The sequence below is a fragment of the Giraffa tippelskirchi genome, chromosome 4 (assembly GCF_054371585.1).
Source record: "Giraffa tippelskirchi isolate mGirTip1 chromosome 4, T2T-mGirTip1v1.2.pri, whole genome shotgun sequence".
NCBI classification, from domain to species: Eukaryota; Metazoa; Chordata; class Mammalia; order Artiodactyla; family Giraffidae; genus Giraffa; species Giraffa tippelskirchi.
In genome coordinates, this window is record NC_137278.1 from 108,695,759 (window position 1) to 108,705,450 (window position 9,692).

The 9,692-nt window shown below is 42.0% G+C and overlaps 1 protein-coding gene and 1 pseudogene across 1 annotated transcript in view; both read left to right on the forward strand.

The window, feature by feature from the left end:
• Positions 1 to 6,438, forward strand: part of LOC145545634 (uncharacterized) — a 64,290-nt gene extending 57,852 nt beyond the window's left edge. Inside the window, exon 5 of the mRNA XM_081590482.1 lies at positions 4,497 to 6,438. The gene's annotated coding sequence lies outside the window, so the exon portion shown is untranslated. The remainder of the gene's footprint in view (positions 1 to 4,496) is intronic.
• Positions 2,640 to 5,724, forward strand: LOC145545635 (14-3-3 protein theta pseudogene; annotated as a pseudogene).
• Positions 6,439 to 9,692: the final 3,254 nt, after the last annotated feature.

Here is a 9,692-nt window from a genome sequence, read left to right on the forward strand (position 1 = left end):
CAGTCTTTCCCAGCATCAGGGTCTTTTCAGATGAGTCAGTTCTTCACATCAGGCGGCCAAAATATTGGGGTTTCAGCTTCAGCATCAGTCCTTCCAATGAGTATTCAGGACTGATTTCCTTCAGGATGGACTGGTTGGATCTCCTTGCAGTCCAAGGGACTCTTGAGAGTCTTCTCCAACACCACAGTTCGAAAGCATCAGTTCTTCAGCGCTCAGCTTTCTTCACAGTCCAACTCTCACATCCATACATGACCACTGGAAAAACCATAGCTTTGACTAGACGGACCTTTGTTGGCAAAGTAATGTCTCTGCTTTTTAATATGCTGTGTAGGTTGGTCATAGCTTTTCTTCCAAGGAGCAAGAGTCTTTTAATTTCATGGCTGCAGTCACCATCTGCAGTGATTTTGGAGCCCCCCAAAATAAAGTCTGTCTCTGTTTCCACTGTTTCCCCATCTATTTGCCATGAAGTGATGGGCTGGATGCCATGATCTTAGTTTTCTGAATATTGAGTTTTAAGCCAACTTTTTCACTCTCCTCTTTCACTTTCATCAAGAGGCTCTTTGGTTCTTCTTTGGTTTCTGCCATAAGGGTGATGTGATCTGCATACCTGAGGTTATTGTTATTTCTCCCGGCAATCTTGATGCCAGCTTGTGCTTCTTCCAGCCCAGCATTTCTCATGATGTACTCTGCATATAAGTTAAGTAAACAGGGTGACAATATATAGTTTTGAGGTACTGCTTACTCGATTGGAACCAGTCTGTTGTTCCATGTCCAGTTCTAACTGTTACTTCTTGATCTCCATACAGATTTCTCAGGAAGCAGGTCAGGTGGTCTGGTATTCCCATCTCTTGAAGAATTCTGCACAGTTTGTTGTGATCCACACAGTCAAAGGCTTTGGCATAGTCAATAAAGCAGAAGTAGATGTTTTTCTGGAACTCTGTTGCTTTTTCAGTGATCCAACAGATGTTGGCAATTGGATCTCTGGTTCCTCTGCCTTTTCTAAATCCAGCTTGAGTATCTGGAAGTTCACTGTTTATGTACTGTTGAAGCCTGGCTTGGAGAATTTTAAGCATTACTTTGCTAGTGTGTGAGATGAGTGCAATTGTGTGGTAGTTTGAGCATTCTTTGGCATTGCCTTTCTTTGGGATTGGAATGAAAACTGACCTTTTCCAGTCCTGTGGCCACTGCTGAGTTTTCCAAATTTGCTGGCATATTGAGTGCAGCACTTTCAGGCATCATCTTTCAGGATTTGAAATATCTCAGCTGGAATTCCATCACCTCCACTAGCTTTGTTCATAGTGATGCTTCCTAAGGCCCACTTGACTTTGAATTCCAGGATGTCTGGCTCTAGGTGAGTGATCACACCGTTGTGATTATCTGGGTGGTGAAGATCTTTTTTTTTTGTATAGTTCTTCTGTGTATTCTTGCCACCTCTACTTAATATCTTCTGCTTCTGTTAGGTCCATACCATTTCTGTCCTTTATTGTGCCCATCTTTGCTTGAAATATTCTCTTGGTATCTCTTTTTCTTGAAGAGAACTCTAGTCTTTTACATTCTATTGTTTTCCTCTATTTCTTTGCATTGATCGCTGAGGAAGGCTTTCTTATCTCTCCTTGCTATTCTTTGGAACTCTGCATTCAAATGGGTATATCTTTCCTTTTCTCCTTTGCCTTTCACGTCTTTTCTTTTCTCAGCTATTTGTAAGGCCTCCTCGGACAATCATTTTGCCTTTTTGCATTTCTTTTTCTTGGGGATGGTCTTGATCACTGCCTCCTGTACAATGTCACGAACCTCCATCTGTAATTCTTCAGGCACTCTATCAAATCTAATCCCTTAAATCTATTTGTCACTTCCACTGTATAATCCTAAGGGATATGATTTAGGTCATACCTGAATAGTCTAGTGGTTTTCCCTACTTTCTTCAATTTCAGTCTGAATTTGGCAATAAGGAGTTCATGATCTGAGCCACAGTCAGCTCCTGGTCTTGTTTTTGCTGACTGTATAGAGCTTCTCCATCTTTGGCTGCAAAGATTATAATCAATCTGATTTTGGTGTTAACCATCTAGTGATGTCCATGTGTAGAGTCCTCTCTTGTGTTGCTGGAAGACAGTGTTTGCTATGACCAGTGCGTTCTCTTGGCAAAACTGTGTTAGCCTTTGACCTGCTTCTTTTTGTACTGCAAGGTCAAATGTGTACTCCAAAGCCAAATGACAGCTTGTAGCTTCCTATATATTTATATCCCATCAGCGGTTAGGTAACCATTTATTGAAGCTTCCCTTAACCAGTCCCTCATTTAGGCATGTAGTCTCTGGACAATTCCCTGGGTTTTTTTTTTTCTCCTTAAAAAAAAATTTTTTTTTCCAATTATTGGACTCTCAAGGCCACGTTGCTAGTAGATGAGAAAGCCAAAATTCAAACCAGGCATTCTCTTTCTTGGCCTGGAATCTCGGTCAGTATAGTATGTTTTATAGAAGAATGGATATGGGATGAGGATGAGGCAAAACACTGAGGACAGGACAGAGGTTCCAGTGCACTTGTTCTGAACACCAGCCCAGGGCTCCTCGTGGAGCAGGTGGGATACTGTTATCACCAAGTCTAAGACTATACTGCTCACTGCATGACAGGCCAATAATTGAGATATGAGTTCTTGGGACAAGGAATACCGACTTTATTCCAAAAGCCCAGCTAACCGAGAAGATGATGGGCTCATGCCCCAAAGAACTATCTTGCCTGAGTTAGAATTCAGACTCCTTTTATACTAAAAGGGGAGGACTTTACTTCGAGTCAAACACTTCCTGGTTCCCATCAGCCTCCAGAGGGGATGTATTGATTTCTTCCTCCCTACAGTCATTCATGAGTGGGCCTGGTCAAGATGTTTCCTGTGAGCTAAACAAAAGTATTTTAGCTTAATGCTCATTACCTGGGAGGCAGAGTTCCCAGAGATTGGCCATTATGTCTAACTTAAGCTCATAGGCAACATCCCTCTAGTGATTAACTTGTAATAGAATACAAAATGTTCTTCCCTATTACAGTACTATAGTCACATCAATGTATACCATAGTTAAATCTTCAAACTTTATTTTTGTACACCTTTGGATCCTTATGAAAATAGAATTTTTAGGTAACATATTTTTCCAAAGTTCCCAAAGTAGGGCATACAGGTTGGTATCCCTCTCCCAAGCTGGGAAACACACCCGTGAACGTGTGCACAAAATCCATATGTTGAAGCCCTGACCCTCAGAGTGACGGAGCTGGAGATGGGCCTCTGGGAAGTCATTAGGTTAGATGAGGTCACAAGATGGGGTTCTCACGACTGAATAGTGTGCTTATAAGAAGGGGCCAGAGAGTGGGTACTCGCTTCTACATATGAGGGCACAGCAAGAAGGCAGCCAGCTGAAAACCAGGAAGAAGGGCCTATCCAGACACCAAATCTATGAGCACCTTGAACTCGAACTTCCCAGCCTCTACAACTGTGAGAAATAAATGTGTTATTTAAGCCATCTCGTCTATGGTAGTTTAACTGCCCAAATAGACTGAGACAATAAGAAAATTGAGTATTTAGATTTAGAAATGCATTTTCCTACAGAAAACTGGATTTAAATAGTAATTTACTTCTGAGGGGAAGCCACTAGCTGAATTCATAATGGAGTTGAAAGAGCAAGTATTTTTAAATGAAAAGACAATATTTTAAAAAACTGTGGCAATATTTTTTTTCAACAAAACAGGAAAAATAGGCATTAGTCTGTGAGTCGGGAGCCCTGGGTTCAGTCTTCTGCTCTTTGCTGTCTGGCTGTGTGAATTTAACCAGGTCATTTTACCCCTCCAGCCTTCAATTTCTTCATTTGTAAAATTAAAGCGTAAAAGAGGTTACAGTAAAAAGCATACTTTAAAAAATGTCCTTCCCATTCCTATACCCACTTAAAGGAACTGAAGGAAGCTAATTAGAGAAGGAAACTCTATCTACACTGTGGCTATGAAAGGCCCTAACCTCATACACAGTCTCTGAAGAACATTAACCACAAACAGCATCACTAGAAGTCAATTAGCAGAGAAGCCAGGTTCTGATGTTCCTGGGCACATGCAACCTGTGGAGATAAAATGGAGGCACCTCTAATTCTACCCAGTCTACAGAAATGAGAGCTTCAGAGAATGAGGTGGGCTTTAGGAAAGAGAGCAAACCTCTTGCTTTGAGTCATTTCCCTACTAAAGGTCTCCAGGAAGTAATGGCATGTCCAGAAATTCTATTTAGGGTAGGTTACAGGCTGCATACTGGTTAGAAGATAAGCCTTAAAGTTGATTTTATAAAGCACAGTATATCAGTCAGACTGAGGAAATGTCAAAGGTTGCCATCAAAGAATTGGGGATGAGGACACTGATGAAAGTATGGGGTGACCAATTCCCCAGGTAACTTTCGGCTCTGCCATTGCTGACAATAATGGGACAGAAGGAGGAAGGCTTGAATAAAGGAGACATTTATTATCATTTTTCCTTCTTAGAAACTACTTGGAGAATAATATAGGGAAAATGCTGAAGACTCAAGCTCAGAGCAACTGACAGCTGTCCCATCCTTTCTGTCTCACTTGGTGTCCCTCGAGTGACCAGAGAGGGGAATCAGGACCACGGAAGCCTCAGAGTTAACGTATGTCATGGTTAATTCCTGTCTAGTGACTGGTCGAAGAGTTTTGCAGGTTTTGGCAGGGCCCAGTAACATAATTCTTACTGGTACAGGCAAACAGTGAGGCCAGACTTCCAGCCCTGTCAGGGTTACCCCTTTGGCAACTGGCATGAGCAACTGCCCAGATATTATTCTCTTTCTGGCTCCAGCTGTAGCTGTGCAGTGGGTGGAAATAGGTATAACCTTCTTTCTTGCGAGACCTCTGGACACCTAGCTGAAACTTTGGTTATTCGGACAAAACCACAGCTCTGGCTGAAAACCAAGATGAAAACCCACTGGAGCTATCCAATGAGAACACAGCCTACTCTGGGAAAGGGGGGTACAAGGACATCCTCGGGGACACAGGTCTACCTGGAGAGTTATCTTGAGCTTTGAGCAAAAAACAAACACTTCTGACAAGAATTGCAGCTGATTAAGAACTATTGGGGAAAAGCACAGTCTGAACTGAGAACCATCTGCACCACCGTCCTGAGACTGTTGGATAGTTAATGTCACAGCCAGTGCAGCTAACCCAGAGAGTGATCTTTTGTCTGAAAATGGAGACTGCTTCCAGTTCCCCTGTTGCATAAGGTGATGATCAAAAACAAACTACAGACAATTCCCAAGGAGCTTCCCAGAAGGCATTAGATATGCATATGGAATAGATGCAACCTACTCACCCAATTGACCTTGGGCTGGCTCTTAGCTTTTCTATAGTTTACTATGAAATCCTGAGTAACCCAGAGTTTGCCTGCATAGTGGCTGAAACCACTTTTGGTGAAGCCATGATAGAATCTGATGTACTGAATGAAGACTCAGACAAAAACATCCTCATCATGCAATAGCTTAGAGACAACCTAACACTATGGACATCAGACAAGGCAGGAGAAGAATGTGAAGTCCAGAGGGGACAGAAAGCTAAATGTATACAGAGTGTCATCTTTTTTTCCTTCAAGAAAACTTGTTACACATCTCCATTGCTCATTCCACTTGGATTCTCTACAGCAAAGAAACCCATTCAGTGTATGGAACTACTGAAATTTTACAATGTATGGACTACACTTTCTTAGACTAAGTGTTCTACTTACGCGGATCAATCTCATGACCATCTCTTCGTCAGATGTAAATGATATGCATTAAGTGTTGTATGGAATAAAATGGGCATTTTAAAACTAGGAAATAAGTGGAACGTAAGGCAGACTTTCACTGCCCTAAAAACACTCCCAGAAGGAGAAATAAGGTTTTAGGGACGATACTGAGTCAGGCAGTTCTCTGCACTGGTCAGCAGGTGGCGGCAGAGTAGCTTGGATGCCAACGGAAACAAAGGGTGGGAATCAATACTCAGGATAAAGGCAGTCTTTGGGTGAACGTGCGGGGAGACAGTGTGACTGGTTGCTTATACTTGAATACGTCTTAACTCTAAACTGTTCATTGGTTGAAGCGACGAACATCTCCAGATACAACTAAAAGTTGGTTTCCTCCCTGTAAAATGGATATAAAAGTGATACCTGGGCTTCCCTGGTGGCACAGTGGTAAAGAATCTGCCTACCAACGCAGGAGACGTGGGTTCCATCCCTGATCTGGGAAGATCCGACATGCCGCATAGCAGCCAAGGCCCTGCACCACGACCTCTGAGCCTGTGCCCCAGAGCCGCAGAGCCTCAACTACTGAAGCCCTCGCCTCCGAGAGCCTTTGCTCCACGAGAGAAGCCACCACAATGAGAGGCCAGCTTGCTGCAGTGAAGACCCAGCATAGCCAAAAACAAATAAAGTTACTTCTAAAAAGTGATGCCTACTTCATAGCATTATGGTGAGCAGAGATGAGTTGATCATGTAAACATAACCATGCAGATTACAGAGGAAAGGTATGCTCCATAAATGTCAGTCATTGGGACTCTGCACAGTCACCATGAGGCACGTGTAATATCAACAAGTATTAACGGATACACAATTGGACAAGATGCTCACAAGCCTGATACTTATAGCTCAGAGATGAGTGCTAAAATATCCATAGTACAGTTTGGTAAGGGAATAATCATTTATACTGGTAATGGGACTCTTTACAAGTGCATAGCCTCGGGAGTTCATTGAAATGGCATCTCTCTGAGTATCATTTACAGCTTATATGTATGTCGTTGAGTCTTTCCAGAGAGGTATATAAGTATTACAAACCCAGACAAACTTCTCTGGGTTTATTCCTCGGATAAGAATTGTGCAGTCCCTACCATGGTCAGTTCTGCCCACACACAGGTGTATGGCTTTATGAATGCAGTTCTAGCATCACCCACAATGCCACTTAGAGAAAAGGGCTGGAATTAGTCTTGTTGTTTTAAGCTAGATATTCGGGGGACCAAAGGAGAACTCTGGAGTACTTGCTCAACCATCGAACTGCAGTTCCCCTTCTTAACTTTGACTCTATGAGTTCAGATCTTAGGAGAGGGCTTCTTCCTGGTTTCCTTTTATTCCAATTTTTCCTAAGAATGTAACTCAGTCATGGACCACAGCTATTACCTTAACAATCTGCCTATACATTTCCCCCCTCTTATCTTGATACCCAAACTATGCCACTGTTCCTCAGATGTGAATGAGATTCTGCTTCGAACCCCTGGAACAACTATAGATCCCTCTGGAAAAACCCTCACTGCCCCTCTGACAAATACCTCCGTTCTTTGATGTGGACCCCAGCACGGGTTAACCCTGCAGTCCCCACACCACTTCAGACCCTGTTACTGCGACTACTGACCAGACCAGCAAAATCTGGCCAAGCTGCCAGGTTAGCCCTCCCTTTCCTTGCCCGTGGCCACTTTCCTTTCCTTCTTTCCCTCCCAGCTCGGAAAGCCTTATTCAATGCTGACAGGAAGAGAAGATTGGCGTGGGGTAAGAGAGAAGCAGATATGATAAAGAAGAGGAGGAATAAGAATACTTTTAGCTCTGAGATGTTAATGCTATGCATAAGAAATGGAAAATAAACAAAATGACCTTGAAATTTTAACATGAGGGGGAAAAGGTAATTTCATAGAGGCAGTATGGAAATAAAATGGGATTTAGCTGTGCTTGAGTCCTGCCTCTTCCACTTACAGGTTAAGTGACTTTGTGCAGTGACTTTAAGCTCTCTGAGTCTCAGTTTCCTCATGTCTAAATTGGGGTCATAAAAAGTTTATTGTGTAGTATTGTGAAGATTAAATGAGATAAGCCATGCAAAAGTGCTCTGTTTTGGGGTCATAGCTCTACTGCTGATGGTAATTCCTAGATTACAAGTTGAAAAGTAAGCCCTGTGGGCTGGATTTGGCTTAGAGATGTTTTGTTTAACTTGGTATCGAGAGTCTCCGAGACTAGCCCCAAGTTCAATGATTCAGCATGTAGTCATACTCATGGCTATGACTTCTCACGGCAAAGGATACAAAGCCAGATCAGCAAAGGAAAAAGCTCATGGGGCGCCACACAAGTGTTGAAGGGTCCTCTCCACGGAGTCACACAGGACATGTTCAACTGCCCCATCAGTAAATGGTGACAACACATGAGAAATGCTGCCAACCAAGAAGATCCTCCGAGATTTAGCACCCAAGGTTTTACTGGTGGCTGGTTATGTAGGCAGACTTTGCCAGCGTGTACTAAAATCCCATACTCCCAGAAGGAAGGTAGGTGCTTGGCACAGGCCATATTGTTTGCAAAAACAGTTTAGCCCAGTGAGTCATTATTACCAGCTCTGGGAAAGCTGGGAGTGAAATTCAAGTTCCTAGATGCCAGCCAAGGGTCACCTACGTAGGTAGGAGGCCTTTCTAAGAAAAAGCAGTTGGGCCTGCTATGTTAGCTCATTGTTTTGCACAAACCTGTGCAGTGTTTGCCCATGTGGTATTGTTTCTTTCTCTTTTTCTCTCTCGTCCCTCTTCCCTCCCTTCCTCCTTCCCTTCCTTCTTTCCTCTTTCCTTCCTTCCTTTCCTTCATTGCCATCCTTCAGAACTTAAGAAATTTTACCCAGGATTTCCAATTTCTTGTGTAAAATCAGATGTGTGGTAACAATAGATCCATAGGCCCACATGGCAATAATTGATACTCCCCTTTAAATAAGGCTTAAATTAACCCTAGTCTTTACCACTGTCTATAGTTTTCCCCACAGTTGTGTGCCAATTGCCTTTTAATGTCATGCTTCTGTGACTCTGGCCATGAGCTGCTTAAACCAAGAGTGGCCCACCGACCAGAGTGCAAGCAAAGGAAGCAGTTGTGTAGAATACCACTGAGTCATGATAATGAACAACAGTGCAAAAGAGTCAGGTTCATGAATTCCTGTTGTTGACATCCTCAAAATGTCTTAAATCCAGAACTCCTCCCTAGCACTTGCTATTATAGCAATTACTTATGGGTATTCTGGAATTGACATGACAACACTTTTATTGTTATATACAATAACAACTTTATTGTTCACCCTTTCATGTCAGTTAACTTCAATCAGTCTCTGTTCCTATCCACCTAAAGATTACCAACTAGAATAATGATAATATATCAATAAATAAAACATTATATATATTCTACTTTATAAATGTTAAGTCATTATCATCCCTGCCAAGACTTGTTAGAGTGAATTAACATATATCAACAGAAAGGTAAACCTTGTTCAAAGGAAAGAGATGCAATGAATATTCAAGTAGGTCTACACATGAATGTATCCACTTATTTACTAAACAAATGTTTGCTGAATACCTACCATGTGTACAAAATAATGCTAGGTATAAAAATTTATTTTTACAGTCTAGGACCTAGAAAAGTACCTGGTATGGAGTCTGGATTTAAGAAATATCTCTTGACTTAATAAATAAAGTTCACCTAGGAGATCAAGAAACCCAAGGCTAGAGATAATGAAACTAATTTTGTTCAGTATGAAAAGGGGAAACTGAAAGTGATATTTTTATAGGAGTATGCTGCATGCCATCTAACCAGATAAATGTTCTAGAACCTGCTTTTTGAATTCTAGCTATCAAACTGACACAGAGACTAGTAACAGAGGAGGAACTGAAACGATTCCAAGGTTCCATTTTATCACA